This window comes from Momordica charantia, assembly GCF_013281855.1.
Source record: "Momordica charantia cultivar OHB3-1 chromosome 11 unlocalized genomic scaffold, Mcharantia_2.0 BLBB01000011.1, whole genome shotgun sequence".
In the NCBI taxonomy this organism is placed as follows: domain Eukaryota; kingdom Viridiplantae; phylum Streptophyta; class Magnoliopsida; order Cucurbitales; family Cucurbitaceae; genus Momordica; species Momordica charantia.
Genome location: NW_028275159.1, coordinates 15943291 through 15963299, shown reverse-complemented (window position 1 = coordinate 15963299; position 20009 = coordinate 15943291).

Here is a 20009-nt window from a genome sequence, read left to right as displayed (position 1 = left end):
ACCGACACACTTTGACAATTAATCGTATAAAACTACCAAAATAAACACTTGAAGAACTTTCTTTTGGAGAGTTATCACACCCCCAAACTTAAAATCTTGCTTGTCCTGAAACAAGAGCATGTATTTTAGCTCTGTTCAAAAAAGAAGAATGTTAGAAACCTGCACTTCAAGCATCCAGCCATATGCCTCACCCTTTCATTTTGATTAAAAATGCTAGAACTTACGTACTCTACTAAGTACTTTAGCTGGAGCAAAGAAATGAAAGAAATCTAAGTTTGTTCACACTCTGGAAGACACTATTTTCTACCCAACTCTAGCTTCATTCTACTTCCCAACCTTAAGCTTAACTTCTCCTAAGGATTCCTTTCTCAAGCCCCTTTCACTAGCCTAAACCTTTAAACCTTGTACTACCCACTTGGGCTTCTTAACCATGGGCCACTAGCCTTTCTAATCCTGCAGCCTCTTTATGCTCTGGATGTGGGCTACTAGCCCCTCCTTTGTTGTGGATTTTTTTTATTATATCTTTTCTTTCAAAGGCTGAATTACAGAATTAGAAAGATTCATGGTTATATACAAATGCTAATAAAGATATAAGAATTGAAGGTTCACTTCCCCAAACTTAAAAGGTTGCATTATCCTTAATGCGGCTAAGGACATCTAGAATTTAAAGCGCTAGCACACCCCCAAACTTAAAACGAAAGTAATATGAGAAGTATAAGGATGTTCGCCGTCAAGATATAGACATGAGTGTGGAGGGTTAATGCTACTACTATGAGGATCTAATAGAAGAAGTCCATGCTAGCTATACAAAGATAAAGGTTGGCGTTGGATAGATAGCCATGGAAATTCCTTCAGAGGGTAAGCACTCCCTGGCCAGTACTACTAGAGGGATGCTAGGGCATGTGCAGGCAAATATGAACTAGAGGGAGAACAAAAGAAAGCTAACTCTCATTAAAATGCTCCAGCGTCAACAGGAAAAACTGCACGCTAGCAGGCTCTAGCATCAAGACTATACATATAGGGTAGGGCAAAGGGAAGATGTTGAGAATACAGGATTGCTAACAACTTTTTTTTTCATTAATTTCAAAAGGGAGGGGTGGGGGTCAACATACCGATTAAACGATAATGAAACTACCCCATGTAAAGGCAGAAATTAAATGAAGAAATTTTAAAATGCAGGAATTTAAAGCAGAACTAAACTATACTACAGAAAATAAAAAGTAACAACAACTGGGGGGGTCATTTTTCAGAGCAAAAAGGAAATAAAGTTCCCTCTCACGGGTCAAGCATGTCAATGTTCTTTGGCTTCTTTCTCATCCAACGAGTCGCCCGTGGGCTGATCTTCCTCTCTGGATCTATGGTCTTATTCTCTCTCTTTGCGGCTAGGGCATACTCTTGCGAAATAGTTGCAGCATACCTCTTCCCCTCAGTTGGGGAAATGAAAATTCTCTTTTTTACCTTTTTGTTTTTCTTGAAGTGGTGACTGGAGTTGTGCCCGCTTGCTTTATTCGTACCTTGGCCGGCGACATGGAAGGTGTTGCCTTTTTCTCTTTGATTCATGATGCTTCCAGCTCTCTTTTTGGTCTTCTCATCCTTGCTTCTGAACCTTTTAGAATCGGTTTGATGTCGGGCGGCTCTTTTTTAGGTAAGTTTTATGGTTTTTCCTCTACAATGATGTGCAGTTTATCCACCGAGGTTGTAAGGCTTTGTTTCTTGATTCATGGCACAAGATGCTGGAGGATCCACCATCTCTCCACTTGGTTGGCTCTTACTAGCTTCTGCATGTTGTGCTGGAGCATGTGACAGTTCAACATTTTTATACTCTTCTCCAGGTGCTGGGGTCTCTATCTCAGTGATAGCATCTTCCTTTGCCATCATCTCTTTATTCCCATCACTAAAACCTTATTGAGCTCCAGCATCCTTACTTACACAATGCTCCAACATTGCTTATGCACTCAATTCCTCCATTAAGGCTTCATCCAAAATCTTCAATACTGAGCATTCTTATGATTCAGCAGGAAACTTCAAGGAATCATAGACTGAGAACTTCACTTCCTGATCTTGAACGCGCATTGTCAACTCCCCTTTGTGGACGTCCACCAATGCTCTTCCCATTGCAAATTATGACCTCCCAAGAATGATAGGAACCTCCTTATCTACATCATAATCCAAAATAATAAAGTCAGCAGGCGAAATGAATTTATCTACTTGTACCAGAACATCTTCAAATTTTCCCTCTAGATGGGTGATAAATCGATCCGCTAGTTGCAAAGTTACTATTGTGGGCCTTGCTTCTCCTATACCCAGCTTGTTGTTAATGGATAAGGGCATAAGGTTGATGCTGGCTCCCAGATCACAGAATGCAAGCCCTATTTTCTGTCCTCCAATGGAAATAGGTATGGTGAAGCTCCTAGGGTCCTTCATCTTTGCTAGAATTTTGCTTGTGAGGATACTGCTGCATGCCTTAGTCATTGCTACAGTTTCATATTCTCCCTGCTTTCTCTTCTTTGTGAGTATCTCTTTCAAGAATCTCACATAATTTGGCATTTGCTCTAAAGCTTCCACCAAAGGTATGTTCACATGTAGATGCTTCAACACATCAAGAAACTTTCTAAAGTGCACATGCTACTCTTTCTTTTGCAGCCCTTTGGGTATGGTGGTGCGGGTCGATACTCAGCTGGAGCATTTTTATGCTCTGTCTGCTTTTGTTTTCTAGTCATATGCAGATTTGATGCTTCTGTTTTGGCTGCCCTAGCTTCTACTAGGTTGACCTTTACTTGTGTTGCTTTGCAGTTCCACTATCTACTCGTTACTGTTCACTAACTGCCTAAGGTTTGCCCTTTTTTTGACTGGCATGATTACAGGTGCTCCGGCTGACTCGCATTCTTTTGTTTGTAGCCTACTTCTTTCATCTTGATTTAATTCTTTTTACGAATTCCTGGAGCATTTGGATGGGTAATAGGAAATGTCTTGCCACTCCGCAATGTTAGAGCATTACATTGGTCCTTCCCATCCCTCTTGGGCACCTTAATATCACTGGGTAGCACTCCATTGGGTTTACTTTTCAAATATGTTGCTAATTGGCCCACTTGCATCTTCAGATTCTTGAACGATGCTGCCTGACTTTGTAACGCCTCAGGATTTTTAACAGTCCAACAAGGACCGTTACTAAAAACCACTAAAAAAGTATCACTCATACTAGAGAATTAAACCACTAGAAATACAAACTATGACAAATTCTTACTACACTTCCGCTACGCTACTCTGATTAATAACACTTACAAAAGCTTGCACTAAACAAAACAAACAACACTAAAGTTCTAACGAAACTCAAATTCTTCTTAGTTAATAATTTAGTAACAATCCAACCTTATAGAAACTTTTCACCAAAAACTTCACTAATCATAAGTTATCCACTACATAAAACTAACTTTCTCGAATAGCAGCCAAGCAAAGGCTAACTAAAGTTCAGTTTGAACAAATGTATTATCCTTATAAATATACTCAATAGATCACATCATCAAAGTTCAAGTAGATAAACAACATTTAATGTTATCAAGAGAATAGTGAACTGTCAGCCCTAAAACATCCTTTAAAAATGGAACTTAACAATCCAATTTATTAATCTAATAGCAGACTCAAGTTACAAATAAACAACTATAACTATCCTATCCAAATTGAAACTTAACAACACATCATTAAATGGTCTCTCTAGCCAAGTCTCCTCCTCGCCATCACCATTCCAAGAGTTAGCTCAATACCTGCAAGGCTGGAGGGAAAAAAAAGAGGGATGAGTACAACCCTAAACCCTAAACAATTTCCAGATTCAAACCTCCAAGGAATCTAGACATGGTTTCTTCCTCTTCTTCTCGAATGTGTGCTTTTTCCATTAAAATCACCATCTCTTGATAATACTCATCAACACTTTTTGTTCCCTGCCTCAAAGCTTGCAGTTTAGTTTTCAAATCATTTTTATAATGTTTGGGAGCATACCTCATTCTCATGGCTTCTTTGAGTTTTTCCCAAGTTTCAATTTGATCCTCATCTTTCCTTCTTTTCTCGGATTTGAGATGTTGATACCATTCATTAGCATGATTAATGAATTCGGCAATGACAAGTCTCATCTTCTTATTTTCACTATATGTAGAGCAATGAAATACACGTTCTATCTTCCTTTCCCATCGCAAGTAAGCATCGGGGTCCGCCGTTCCACTAAATGGTGGAATTTTGAGTTTAACTCCGCCATCCCTATTTTCATTTAATCTTTCCAATCTTCTAGGTTGCATGACGTTGGCAAAGTTATTTCGTCCTCTTCCTCTCCCATTTCTTCTTCCTCCAACTTGTCCTTCTTGTTCAGCAAGGTCAAACGCATCATCTTCTTGTAAGGCTCGTTCTTCTCTTTGTTGTTGCGCTCTCCTTTCTTGTCTATCTTCCATCATCATTTCCATCATTCCTTGAATTGCTTGAAGAATCACCATGTTAGGATCTTGCGGTACTTGTGGTACTCCATCCTGTGCCATTTTGTTAGAAACAATAATAATGATAATAAGAACCTTACCACTCTTCTCACCAAGATTTCACTCAAGGACACTCGTGTTTATCACTCAAGGGTAGGCTTTTGGTACTAGGTCAAAGATATAAGGGTTGGCTTAAATTTTGGTGCAATCTTGCTTAAAGCTTGATATAACTAATTCAATGATCAACTCTCACAAACTAAGACTACAGAAACTCAATCTTAGGATAAACAACTTGATAATTTAAACAAAACACAACATAATGAAAAGAACCTTTCGTGTGCCTCGGATCTTCGAATGCTTTTTTTTTCTACGGTTTTCTTTCTTTTTGCTACTGTTTTTGTTTCTTTTTACTACTGTTTTTTCTTTCTTTTGCTTCTGTTTTTTTTTTTCCTTTTTTTTTCTTTTGCTTCTAATTTTTTTTTTCTTTGCTAATGATCCGAGAGCAAAATACAAGAATTTCAAGACAAGTTATGTCTTGTTACACTTTGTAAGAAACTACTTTCGAAAAAGGAAAATAACAGAAAAATAAAATTAAATAAAGTAAAGATATTTCACCTCTAGAACCGGCCAAAGGATGTCGACCAATGCTCTGATACCAAATGATAAGCGCCAAGGTTGCTCGGGTTTACAAAGCTAGAGGTCCTTCTAGGATCCTTGCAAACATTCACAAAAACGACTAACTTACCGAATGATTCCAACCAAGAGTAAGGTTAGAAGATGAATCACTCTTAGATCGGACTTAGAATCTACGATGGTCACTCCTAGATCCTAAGACAACTCACTCCAGAATTAGCTTGATCGAGACTAATCGAATGAATCGGTTTAACATCAAACCTAAAGCAAGATTTGAAAGAAGCAACACCAAAAGTGTTAAGGAACAAAAGTTCTTGAATTTCAATATGTTTTAATCTTAAGTTATCCATAACAAGAGCATTACAAGCCTTTAAATAGGTCAAATAGTCGTTCAACATAAGAACACCAAAAGTTTTTCAAAATACTACTTAATGCAAATTGTAGAAAATAAGACATGCAAATTAAAACTTGATTGCACATCATTCTAGACACTTAAATGCGGATCAGAAAACGTAGTCATGCTTCAAATGGTCTTATCTATGTGCTGTAGGAGGCGCTTCACATTTGGATATGGTTTGACAACTTTTGACTTCACAAACTCCAAAGAGGTGCAATCTGCAAAGGCACCTGTTCACGAATCTGCACACTTTTTTTGTCCTCCGTGCCATCTCTCAAAATAGACAACTTTTCCCATGCCATCTTTGCTCCATTCTCTTCTTGACTCATTGAAGTAACATTATGAATAAATTCGGGCTCAAAACTCTTTGTTGGTTCTTGTGCATTAACAAGCTTTTGAAGGTGCAGTGTGAAAGCCTCTTGAATCTTCCTTGCCTTTCTTGTAATAATTGCTCCTTTGATATATGTAATTAGTCACAAATGGATTTGTATCACTCCCTCACGTGTTTACACTCGTAAAGGTATAGTCACTCGTGGTTACACGCAAAAACATCACTCTCAAGAAACTCACAATCTCATTCACATAAGCCAATGAGCAAAGTTTGCAGCTCAAGTGGTTAGACATAACACACAAAGAAACACTCAAATAACTTGACTATGGAGTAAATTCAAAACTCAAATTAGAAACAAGCTAAATAAGAAAGTGACAGAATTGGAACATGATAATTATGATGGAACAAGAAGTTCAAAAGACCAGAAAATGTAACTCTTGAACAATTAGGCTATTTTGAGAATTTATGGAGTTTAATTTAGCCTTGACAACAGATATGAGTTACACAAGAAAAACATCATGAGAATTGAAAAACAAATTGCTGGAAATTAATTGAGACAATTGTAACCGCCAAAAATTTAATGAGTAACGGTTAGTTGTGGAAATAAATCAAAACACAATTGATATGATTTATTACCAACAGCTAGATTAACAAAAATAGGCAATTTCAACAGCACAACTCAGATCTAGCATGATTTGGAAGTAAAAATGAAAAGAACAAAGAATAACACATGCTCTCGGGTATAGCAGTTTTCCAGAATAGAATGTCAATTTTCGAAGTTTTCACCCAGAAGCAAATTGAATCACAAGATATGAAGTAAGACAAAGTTGTAGATAAGACAAAGATCTACAAACTCATAGAAGACAACAAGACGAAAAGAAGAATGAAAATGACACTTTTTTGTATTTTATATACGTGGACAGAATGTAACGAGATGAACAATAAGAACAAAAATTTCAAAACAAAGAACAAGAAGAGCAATACGAAAACGGAAACATATATCCGATCTAGAGCCTAGGGCTCTAATACCAAATGATAAGAAAACAATAGCCAATTGGATCTAAGAACCCTTATGGTTATGCAAACCCCTAGATCACAAATACTAAATCCCCCAAATCGAGATGATGTCAACCCAAGGAAGAAGTTAGAACGGATTTACCTTGATGATCAATATCAAGAGTAGAGAAAACTTGTTTCTAAACTCAAGATTCGAACCACTCCACAAATAGCTTGATCAAGACTACTTGAATGATTCTATCATGCAAATCTAACACTCAAGAATTGCAAAGAAAAACAAGCTCTAGGCTTTTTGAAGCAAAATATCAACTTTATTCAATCATCAAAATCTGTTTTTCCAAGGGAACAAGCTAGGCTATTTATAGCCTCCAAAACAAACCTTCAAGTAACCTAAAATAATTGTAAAGTTTGTAACTCCCTACTAGATCAATACCATAACCACCACTAACACAAATAAAACTTAAAACACATAAATGAAATGTTTAAAACTGAAAATACAATTAAACATGCTTTAAATCCGAGAATGAAACTCCTCCACCATAAAACCAAGAGTTTGTAACCCTTCAAGAGTGAATGAACTGGAGTTTGAACTACTTTCAAGTACTTTGAAGTCTTGTTCATTTAATGCATCTTGAGTTCAACTTAGACTTCCATTAATGCAACTTGAGTTTGTAGTAAATGAAGTTGGACTTGTTCTTGACTTCATTCAATGCCACTTGAGGTTGCCATAAATGACACTAGAGTGCATTTAATGCAACTCCAATTTGTTGTCAACTTGGACATAGGATTCTCCAACAACTTCCTTTAACTCTTTGAAGACTAAGACACTTTGGTTCATATCACTCCTACAAACTCGAAAACTTAATTCATCTTAATCCAGAACAATTAAACTTGAATTCTAATTTAAATTCTAACTTACCCAAAATTGGAGCTATAAAATCTACAAAAATCCAATAACTTAAATTACCAACTTAGGGGGAAAATCCAAGGGCACTATTTATCTCTATCTTACAATAATCGAGCCAAAGAATGCAGGGCGTTACTGATATGAATCCATTTGTGACCAATTACATATATCAAAGGAGCAATTATTACAAGAAAGGCAAGGAAGATTCAAGAGGCTTTCACAGTGCACCTTCAAAAGCTTGATAATGCACAAGAACGAACAAAGAGTTTTGAGCCCGAATTTATTCATAATGTTACTTCAATGAGTCAAGAAGAGAATGGAGCAAAGATGGCACGGGAAAAGTTGTCTATTTTGAGAGATGGCACGGAGGACAAAAAAAGTGTGCAGATTCGTGAACAGGTGCCTTTGCAGATTGCACCTCTTTGGAGTTTGTGAAGTCAAAAGTTGTCAAACCATATCCAAATGTGAAGCGCCTCCTACAGCACATAGATAAGACCATTTGAAGCCTGATTACGTTTTCTGATCCGCATTTAAGTGTCTAGAATGATGTGCAATCAAGTTTTAATTTGCATGTCTTATTTTCTACAATTTGCATTAAGTAGTATTTTGAAAAACTTTTGGTGTTCTTATGTTGAACGACCATTTGGCCTATTTAAAGGCTTGTAATGCTCTTGTTATGGATAACTTAAGATTAAAACATATTCAAATTCAAGAACTTTTGTTCCTTAACACTTTTGGTGTTGCTTCTTTCAAATCTTGCTTTAGGTTTGATGTTAAACCGATTCATTGGATTAGTCTCGATCAAGCTAATTCTGGAGTGAGTCGTCTTAGGATCTAGGAGTGACCATCGTAGATTCTAAGTCCGATCTAAGAGTGATTCATCTTCTAACCTTACTCTTGGTTGGAATCATTCGGTAAGTTAGTCGTTTTTGTGAATGTTTGCAAGGATCCTAGAAGGACCTCTAGCTTTGTAAACACGAGCAACCTTGGCGCTTATTAGTTACAGTTGCACCGTGGTATCATTTTTTTCCATATATTTCTTCATTAGATTCTCCAAAGATGCGAATGATCCTTCAGATGGTCCTTGCACTGCTACCTGACCTTGGTTTAAGAAGCTTGGGGAATAACTTCATTTTTTCTGATATGTTGGAGCATTGGATGTACCAGCATTGCTTCCTCCCTGATTTTCGCTTCAACATAAGTTAGGGTGGTTCCTCCAGCCCGGGTTGTACATATTGGAATACGAGTTGTTTCCATTGTTCTGAGCATTTCCCAAATTGTACAACGACTCTAGATTGCCAGGGCAATTGTTGTAATGGTGATCTCTTTCACAAAAAGAGCAAGAAAGTCCTTGAATGTGGCTGACATTTGCTTTACCGGCAGATACTCCCACTGTGCTTTGCTGCATCATACTCCTCATAACCAAATCTATCAAATTCTCAATCTTTGAATTTAAAGAAGTGAAAGACTCTGATTCATTCAATCCCTTGCCTCATTTCCCGTGAATGGCTCTAGGGTCAGACCATGAGTGATTGTTCGATGATATCCTCTCTAAGTTGTTGAATGCTTCAGCATAAGATGTTGCTAGCAATGTGCCATTTGTAGAGGCATCAATGACCAGACGTGTGGTGTCATCTAATCCATTATAGTATGTTTCGATCTGAATGCATCTTGGGATCCCATGGTGAAGGCATTTTTGCAGAAGTCGTTTAAAATGCTCCCACGACTCACTAACCGACTCCCCAACAAATTGCTGAAAATTGTTGATTTCGCTTTTGTACTTAGCATTTTTGCTTGGTGGGAAGTACTTCATCTGTAACGCCCCGCGTTCTCTGACTCGTTTATTTTAAGAGATAAATAGTGTCTTTGGATTTTATAATTTTGAAATTCTAATTTTTGGCTAAATTAGAATTAAGTTTAATTTCATTGGATTAAGATAATTTAAGTTCTCGATCAGTGTAGGAGATTTTTAGTTAAATCTTAAATTCATGGTTTTTGGGACTCTTAATTTCTACTTATTGGATTATTATTCTTGGCTACTAGAGTTTAAGTTAGCTATTTTATTTCGGGTTGTTGTGGGTTGTATTTCATTTCTAAAGTGAAATTTTGGGCTTGTTGTTTTGGGCCTTTGTGTTTTTTTTATTTGGGCCTCCTTTAAGATTTGGGGTTTGGGCTATAAGTTTTAAAACAAAGTAAAAGAAAGAGGGAATTAAATCAAATTAAAAGAAAAAAAAAAGAAAACCCTAAATCTAAATTTTTCACCTTTCTTCTTCATCTTCTTATTCTTCCCCACTGCTGCCCGTCGCCCAGCCGCCAACCTCCCGAATGACGACATCCCCATCCACGAATAGCAGCAGCGGCGAAGTATGCGTCTGGTGTACCGGCTTCAGCGACGCTCGGGTTTTTCGGCGACCACCACAGGAGTCGGCTCCAACTTCGCGGCAACCCAACGATTTGATGGCGGGATCCGACGCCCACGCGTCTTCGTGCCGTGTTTCAGTAGCAGCGACTCGAGCAACAAGACCAACTACGTAATTCGTGTTTTTAGACCAGGTCCGGTGAGTCTCCGGCATCCCACGAGAGACTAGTGACGTTCCAACGGCGATTCATGTAACAAGCAGCGTTTTGAGGACGTTTGGCGGTGACCCACCCAGATTCGGAGCTTGATTTGCAGTTCCCACCAACTTTGGCATCTTTTTGGCACCTACCAATGCTCAAACAAAGTTTGATTTGAGTTACCCTTCGGTTTTGGCATCGGGCCAGCAAGCGCAAAGCCCTTCGAACTCTAATTCGGGCGCCCGAACCTCCTCGGCGTCGACCCACTCCTTACCCAAGAGGTTTTATGGTGAGATAGTAGGTAACGGATCATCTAAATTCACTTTCGATGCAAACTAAGTGTTTCTAACATGAACTCTAATCAAGTTTGGTTTGCTTTTGGATTTAGGAACCCTTCGGTGAACTTGGTAGCGCATTAAAAATTGGTAGTAAGTAGTTTCTTACTAGAGGGATTGGTTGTTGTGTGCTGATATGATATGGTTGTTTGCTCGTGTGCCCATGTGTGATATTTGCATATTGCTTGTCGTTGTTATCTTTTAGTAAACGTCATTGTTTATAAAACTGTTGATATATCTTGGGAAAATTATGTGGTTGTGTGAATAAATTGTAGCCAAGTAATCTTGGATGACTATGATTCAATTGTTGTTATGTTCTAATTAGTTTTCATGATGAAATTTGTATACCGGTACTATAATCTGTTGTTTCGAAAGCATATTGAATATTTATGAGAAGTCGGTTGCGTTTGATGTATGCTGGATATCTATCAATTATATTTTGGTTAAGTTGTTGGTTGTGCCTTTTCTGTGAACGATGCCTGTTGGAGCTGTTGGATCATGCTGGACTATTTTAAATTGATTGGTTTTTACATATGATCATTTTGGAGTATCGCATGTTGGACTGTTATGAGATTGTTGATGCATGAGGCATGGCGTAGTAGCAAGTAGGACTCTTGTGGGAGTTTTGAGACATAACAAAGTAAGTAGACAAGGGGCGTGTGCGTGCGTTAATGTATGTTAAATGGTCTCTAACGTGCTGGTTTTGTGGCGTTTAATATTAATTTTGTTACGTCATTGTGCTAAATAACTCTCGTTGTGTTAATCGGTATACTTGGAGTAGTGTTGGATATATGTCGGTGAAAATGGTGAGGTTTCTGCTTTGCTAAACTACTAAGTATTGCTGTGGAAATGTTTGTTGTCTGAATATGCATGAGTTGTTCGGCGTGCCGTGTGTGTTATTATACTTAGTAATGCTTATTGAACATTGATGCTGGATATTAAGTGTTTTGGGTGAACTATGTCGGACTCCAAAGGTTTAAAATTTGTCTGGTTATACTTTGTTGCGACGAAACTCATTGTGGAGCCATTGTTAAGAAAAGTTACATTGTGAGAGCATGACTAGTTTATTATTTCATTTATTAGAATGTTGTTTATGTTGTGGAAGCATGCTGAATTGTATTTGTGAGTCGAAAGATTCAGTGGTAATGGCTTAAGAAAGCATTTAGTAAGACTCTGGTGATAGTTGGATTCTTGGAGGAAATGAATGAGTGAGTGTCAGGGCCTCGGGTATAAATGGTCGGGGGCTGATACGTCACTAATTGAGTATCGAGGCCTCGGGTAAAAATGGTCGAGGGTCGATATGAGGAGTCCTTTGGAAGGAAGATTATTGGGGCCTTGGGTAAAAATGGTCAAGGGCCAATAGATGGTTAAGTCATCGGGGCATCGGGTAAAAATGGTCGAGGGCCGATGCAGTAGTGTCGGGCCTCGGGTAACCGGGCTATGAGATATAAAAATCCAGCACTTTGCTTCTCTTCTCTTTGCCTTTACTTTATTTTTAGCTAAGAGAGTTGTGTTTTTGAAGGAAAGAGCACATGACACTCCCCCTTGCTTGAAAGAGAAGGGCGAAGCTCTCAATCCCGATAAAAACTCTCCGTTAGTTAACTTTTGTTTTTCACACATGTATTCCACATTCAACCATTTTACTTGCTGTATTTTCTTCAATATGTCTTTCTAAATTCCCGTCTCTAGCCCGGTTATGGATAGTTAGCCTTTTATGTCTAAAAAGGGTTGCTAAGAAGTAGTGGTTTTGCTTTCCATTCATTGCTCAACATGTTTTCCCAAAAAGTTAGGATTTAGAGAAGGCCACTGTAAGTCTTAACAAGTCAATACTGAAAAGGTTGCCTATTTGCATTGTTGAGTGGTTAAACCGAGGAGAGGAGCGCCTTAGACATAAGGGTTCCGCTTAAGTAGCCTAGACATAGGACCTTAACCCGAGGTTGCGACTATTTCCATCCTAAAACTAAGATATATCTCATAATAGACATATTAGGGAATGTCTTAAGACTTTGAACTTGCTTAGACATAAGTCAAGTGAGAAGCGTAGTCGTTGGTTTCTAAAATAAAATGCATATTGTCCTTAGCATGTCCTTGATTCTTTGTTGGCTAACTTGAAGTAATTCGGGCTAGGTTTTATCATTATAAGTTCAAATCCCAAATCCAAAATTATTATTTGTGACCACTTCCCATTTTACAAGAATCACTCATTCCAACATTCACTATTCTTTAAAACTTTAGAGTTTGGAAATTATTTAGAAGTCCTTGAGGATCGATACTTGGATACTCCATCCATTTTATATTACTCTGACAGGTGTGCGCTTGCATCTATATAATTGTTACTACGCTTAGTGCGTGCGTTCAGCATAAACGCCCAGTCAACATCCTAAATGACTTAGCTTCACACAACGAACTATGGTGTTCGCAAAGATCAAGGGTAGCACCAAAGAAGCAAGATCCAGCTGGAGTTTTGGCTCTGGACATTGCGACCTCGATGCAAAAAGAGATGGTTACAATGAACCAGAGGCTGAAAGAGATGGCATTGGGAATAAAAAATCCATTAGCCATGCCGACACAACCTGTGCAGTCGGATTATTGCACTCCTGCCCCTGTTTGCCAAGTCAACGATCTCATTTGTTCATTTTGCAGTGAAAACGATATTTATGATAATTGTCCACATAACCCTGCTTCCGTTTTTTATGTAGGACATGGGAACAATAGGAACTTTAACCCATATTCGAACACCTACAACCCAGGTTGGAGGCACCACCCTAATTTCTCATGGGGAGGTCAAGGAGGTTCGAGCGGTTTTAATCAAGGGCAAAGCCAGCAGAACAAGCAACCCTATGTTCCACCTACACAACAATACATCCCGCCACCGCAACAGCAGTACAATCAGAGAACACAGACTCCACCAGTTCAAAATAACAACTCAAATCTTGAGAATATGATGAAGGAGTACATGGCCCGAACCGAAACAGTGATACAATCCCAAGCGGCATCAATGAGGAATTTCGAGACCCAATTGGGACAGCTCGCCAATGAATTGAAGAATAGACCACAAGGTTCTTTTCCAGGCCATACTGAATTACCAAAACGAGAAGGGAAAGAACAGTGCAAGGCTGTCACCCTTAGGAGTGGACAGATGTACAGATTCCGTCCACTGAACCAACTGTAAAGATACCAGAGAATCCAACAACACCAAAAAAAGAAAATATTAGAAAAGGTAATGAGGACACCCCGAGTGTTCCTCCACAGGTACAACATTCTTTTACCCCTACTCCCCCGTTTCCACAAAGATTAGTTAAGAAAAATAACGATTTCCAGTTTAGAAAATTTTTAGATATTTTAAAACAATTGCATATAAATATACCATTAGTAGATGCTCTAGAACAGATGCCAAATTATGCTAAGTTTTTGAAAGATATAGTTTCTAGGAAGAAAAAGATAGGAGAGCATGAACTGGTAGCCATGACAAAATGTAGTAGTGAAGCTGTAGGCAGCCCGCTACCCATGAAATGTAACGATCCTGGCAGTTTTACCATTCCATGTTCCATAGGAGGGAAAAACTTAGGTAGGGCATTATGTGATCTAGGCGCTAGCATTAATCTTATGCCATTATCAGTTTTCAAATCTTTAGCATAAGAGAAGCTAGACCTACTACGGTTATCCTCCAACTAGCAGATAGATCTATCATAAGACCTGAGGGAAAGATAGAAGATGTTTTAGTCCAGGTGGACAAATTCATTTTTCCTGTGGACTTTATCATTCTAGATGCGAGGAAGACTTAGACGTTCCCATTATTTTGGGAAGACCATTTCTAGCCACTGGGGATACAGTTTTTAATGTGAGGAAGGGAGAAATTACAATGAGGGTAAAAAATGAAGAAATTAAATTTAACGTTCTAGACGCCATGAAATTACCAAGAGACTTTGAAGAGTGCTCTGCTATAAATAGCTTGAATCCTGTTATGTTTGATGAGTTTTATGACTTGTTAGTTACAGAGATTGAAGAAGAGCTTGATAAGATAGCAGAAGGATCGGAAGATGTGACTAATCCTGTTGAAAAAATACAAAAAGAAGAATGCAAGTCGTTACTTCCGTCCATAGTGGAACCACCCACTTTGGAGCAGAAGCCATTGCCGTCGCATTTGAAATATGCGTATCTAGGGGATAACGACACTTTACCAGTTATTATAGCTTTCAATTTATCACCTACTAATGAATATTCTTTATTGCAGATTTTGGAGAAGCACAAAAAGGCCATTGGATGGACGATAGCAGATATCCGAGGGATAAGCCCAGCCTTTTGCATGCACAAAATCTTATTGGAAGAAGATGCTAAGAACTCTATTGAGAGTCAAAGGCGGTTGAACTCGAAGATGAAAGAGGTTGTAAGGAAAGAAATTCTTAAATGGCTTGACGCCGGTGTTATATACCCAATATCCGACAGCAGCTGGGTAAGCCCAGTACAGTGTGTACCAAAGAAAGGGGGTATAACCGTGGTGGCCAACGAGGAGCATGAGCTCATCTCAACCCGAACTGTGAGTGGGTGGAGAGTTTGCATTGACTATCGCAAACTCAACAAGGTAACGAAGAAAGACCACTTTCCTCTACCGTTTATTGACCAGATGCTCGACCGTCTGGCAGGTAAGGATTTCTATTGTTTTTTAGATGGATATTCGGGTTATAATCAAATTACTATTGCTCCAGAAGACCAGGAGAAGACAACATTTACGTGTCCGTATGGTACGTTCGCTTTGAGGCGAATGCCCTTTGGATTATGCAATGCACCCACGACTTTTCAGAGGTGTATGATGGCCATCTTCTCTGACATGGTAGAAAATATTCTAGAAGTTTTTATGGATGACTTTTCTGTTTTTGGAAATTCTTTTGACCCATGTTTAGTTAATTTGGAGAGAGTATTGGAGAGATGTGAACAAACAAACCTAGTCCTAAATTGGGAGAAGTGTCATTTCATGGTACAAGAGGGTATTTTTTTGGGTCACAAAGCTACCTTCTCCCACGAATGTTAAAGGGATTAGAAGTTTTTTAGGGCATGGGGGATTTTACCGCCGCTTTATAAAAGACTTTGCTAAAATTTCTAAACCTTTGTGTCAATTGTTAGAACATGATAGACCATTTGTTTTTTATGATGACTGTTTAAAATCATTTGAAATGTTGAAAGTTGCTTTAAGTTCAGCCCCTATAATTATCGAACCTAATTGGGATTTACCTTTCGAGCTCATGTGTGATGCTAGTGATTATGCAATAGGAGCTATGTTAGGACAACGTAAAAACAAGATCTTGCATCCTGTGTATTATGCTAGTAAGACTCTGACCGGTGCACAACTCAACTACACTACTACTGAAAAGGAACTGTTAGCAGTTGTGTTCGCCTTTGATAAGTTTAGGTCTTACTTGATAGGCACAAAAGTCATTGTTTTTACTGACCATTCTGCTTTAAAATATTTATTTGCTAAAAAAGATGCGAAACCACGTTTGATACGGTGGATTTTGTTACTTCAAGAGTTTGATATTGAAGTTAGGGACAGGAAGGGTACTGAAAACCAAGTTGCTGATCACCTGTCTAGATTGGAATTCCCGCTCTGTGATGATGGAACTGTTATACGTGAACAGTTTATTGACGAGCAACTCTTGCGAGTTGATTCAGTTTCGCGGTATGCCGATATAGCAAATTATTTGGTAAGTCGAATAGTTCCTTATGAGTTTAACAAGCAACAGGTAAAGAAATTTCTAAATGAAGTTCGATTTTATTGTTGGGATGAACCCTTTTTATATAAGCTAGGACCTGACAATATCTTACGCAGGTGTGTAGCAGAAGAAAAGCACGAGGCGATATTAGACGCTTGTCATATGTCTCCATATGGAGGACATTTTGCAGGACACAAAACCGCAGCCAAAGTTTTGCAAAGTGGGTTCTTTTGGCCCACTCTGTTCAAAGATGCACATAAGTTTGCCCAGGTTTGTGATAAATGTCAACGGACAGGTAATATATCTAAACGCCACGAAATGCCTCAAACTCCGATCCTGGAGATTGAAATATTTGATGTGTGGGGTATAGATTTTATGGGTCCATTTCCATCTTCTAATGGTAAGCTTATATATTGTTAGCAGTAGATTATGTTTCGAAATGGATAGAAGCCATTGCAACTGCTACCAATGATTCTAAAGTTGTCATTCGTTTTCTGCAAAAGCACATTTTTACGCGTTATGGAACCCCGCGTTGTCTGATAAGCGATGGGGGGGCTCATTTTGTGAATAGGTCTATGCAAAAGTTGCTGGCTAAATACAATGTGCGCATAGGGTTGCAACAGCATATCATCCTCAGTCGAATGGGTTAGCCGAAATATCTAATAGGGAGATAAAAAAATATTTTAGAAAAAACTATAAATCTTAACCGTAGGGATTGGTCTTTGAAGCTTGATGATTCACTTTGGGCATATAGGACAACATTTAAGACTCCCCTCGGCATGTCCCCCTATAGGCTAGTCTTTGGAAAAGCATGTCATTTGCCGCTTGAGCTAGAATATAAAGCATTTTGGGCTACTAAGAACTTAAATTTTGATTTGTCAGCTGCAGGTGAAGCGAGGACGTTACAATTGTTGGAATTAGAAGAACACAGGCAATTTTCTTATGAGAATGCTAAGCTGTTTAAGGAAAAAACTAAACAGTGGCATGATAGGCGTCTTCGACCGAACAATCTTCAAGAAGGTGATCTAGTTCTGTTATTCAATTCTAGGTTGAAACTTTTTCCTGGGAAACTTAAGTCTAGATGGTCTGGTCCCTTTAAAATTTTTAAAGTCTACCCATATGGGGCAGTGGATCTAGTTGACTCTAAGGGAAGTATTTTTAAAGTAAATGAGCAGAGACTTAAGCCATATTTTGGAGAACCAGTGGATAGAGGAAAAACCTCTATTCAACTTTCAGGTCAATAAATGTTTGCGAAAAATGTTTTTCCTTCTTATCCGTTTTGAAAGAACAAAAGTAAAGGAAGGAAGTTTTTGTGTCTTACATTCTTTTTGTTTAATTATAAAAAGTTTTTCTTATTAAGAGAATGTTTTTGAAAACGTTGAAAAAAAAAAGAGAAAGAGAAAAAAAAAAGAGAAAATTACGCAAGCGCCTGGCGCCTGCCCTTTGCGGAAAAAAAAAATCATGCAGGCGCCTGGCGCCTGCCCTGGTTTTTCAGCAGTTCGAAAATCATTCTTCCTTCGTGATTTGGGTTTCATTTTTCGACTTTTATGGGTTTTATTTTGGGTCAAACATTAATCCTTTGTGATTTAAGTTTCAAATCTCTCCTTAAACTCAAAAATACTTCAATTCTGGTTTCCCTAATCCTATTTGGAATTCAAACTTATTTTTTTCCTTTTAGGTTTAGGAAACCTAGTTGAACTTAAATCTCAATCCCTTTCCATTTAGGATTTAGTTTGGGGAAAGCTTTAAATAGACCCATTGCCTAAGCCTTGCACCTCCACCAAAACCCACACAACTCTCTTCCTTCCCTTTGTTTTTCGAAAAACCCACTCCCTTCTCCACCATTGTTTTCGATTTTCGGCCACAACCAAGAAGAAGCAGAAATTTCTAGCCTTTATTTCTTTCTATGGCTTCTTCTTCTCAACACACTTCACTCCCTACTTCTCCTTCCCAAGCTCCTACACAACCTCTTATGATGGGTCCACATGGTTATGTAAATTTTCAGCAGCTACCCACCCTTAATATACCTCAAAACAGTGAGTTTAGGGCTGAAAATCCTCAACAACTTCCTCCAATGATCAATCCGGGTATGTACCAACCGTTTATGTTTAACCCGGTTCCTTCCTATCATTTTCCCTTGTCCCAAATGCAAATTCCAGCTAGTGTTCATCCTTATGGAATGCCCAACCCATCTACTCTATTTCCTAGCCTTCAACCTTATTATGGAATGGGTCATTGGGTACCTCCACACAATTATGGGATGATTTCACCTAGGGTTCCCCCACCACCTCAACTTCCATTCCTAGAAAGAGGACCTCAAGCACCCCAATTGAACCCTAACATATTGAGTACCTTCAACCTGGGACACCTAAAACCCTTAGAGCCTCCTAGGATGCCAATCCCAACCAATATGCCAATGGATGCAGGAGTTGAGCATGGAGGAGAGCAAGAGAAGAGCCATAGCCAGAGGCTCGAGCCTAGGGTTTCGATAGGGCAAAAGAGGAAGGGCAAGGAGGTGAGGACGGACCCAGAAATTGCGGAAGATGGGAGTAGTAGGCATCTGACGCCTAAGGGTTCATCTATGGAGAACAGGGATGAGGAGCAGTTTTATTCATCTCCATTGATTATTACACCGGGAGATGGTAATGATGATTTTCTACTGGTTTCACGAGGCAATTGTTCAAATATGCCGGAAACAGAGGATACCGAGAACGAAGTGGTGAGAACAGATACTCAGGAACCTTCCCCATTGGATACACCTACAGAAGGAGCATTTTGTAGTCACCAAGAGTTGCCTACTGGGGCAACTCGATCTACTCCGTTGGCAACGGATGAGTATGTCACACCGATGGCCACTCTACCAGGGGTAAGGGATGCTCACACTATTCCTTCTAATGCAGTTAACCCGCTTGAGTGTGAGACAGGTAGATCCAAGGTTGGGGATAATAGTACTCAAGAACCTATCAGAGAAGAAGATCCTGAGGACATGCAGACGTTAAGGGAAATGTTCCAATACAAGAGGCGGGAGAAAAAGAGTTCAAAACGTCGTGCAGTTCAGACTAAGAAGCCGACAGTGCCCATGAATGAACCTAAAACGAGAGTTGCGAAAGCTAAAGCAACTGAAGCTAAGAAGAAGGTAGTGGCACCTGGGCCAGTTGATACAATCAAACTAGACTTGTCTGAAGGAGAGGAGGTCGAGACGCAATGGAACGCGGCGAATTTAGCCACTCGAACTTCATTAATGAAATCCCGTAAGATTATGACAGAATTGGGATTTGACTTCAATCTAGGAGATGTGCCTGACGATTGGAGGGAGACCGCTAGAGATAAAGAATGGATGCCACTCATTCAGCCTATACAATGTGAAGCTTTGGAGTTAGTCAGAGAGTTCTACGCTGCTGTCCATCCTCAGTCACATATAGCCATAGTGCGTGGGAAGGAAATAAGGTTTGATGCCACTCAGATCAACTACACCTTCAACATTAAGAATATGAGAGATGTTGTGGGCAATAAGATGTTAGTGACTCCGACTCTAGAATAGCTCGGTGAGGCTCTAGAATGTGTTGGGAAGCCGTCTGCCACTTGGGATTTGACTACTCATGGCAAGGTACGACTAAAACCCCAGTATGTTTCACTAACCGCTGCAGGATGGTTATATATAGTCAAAA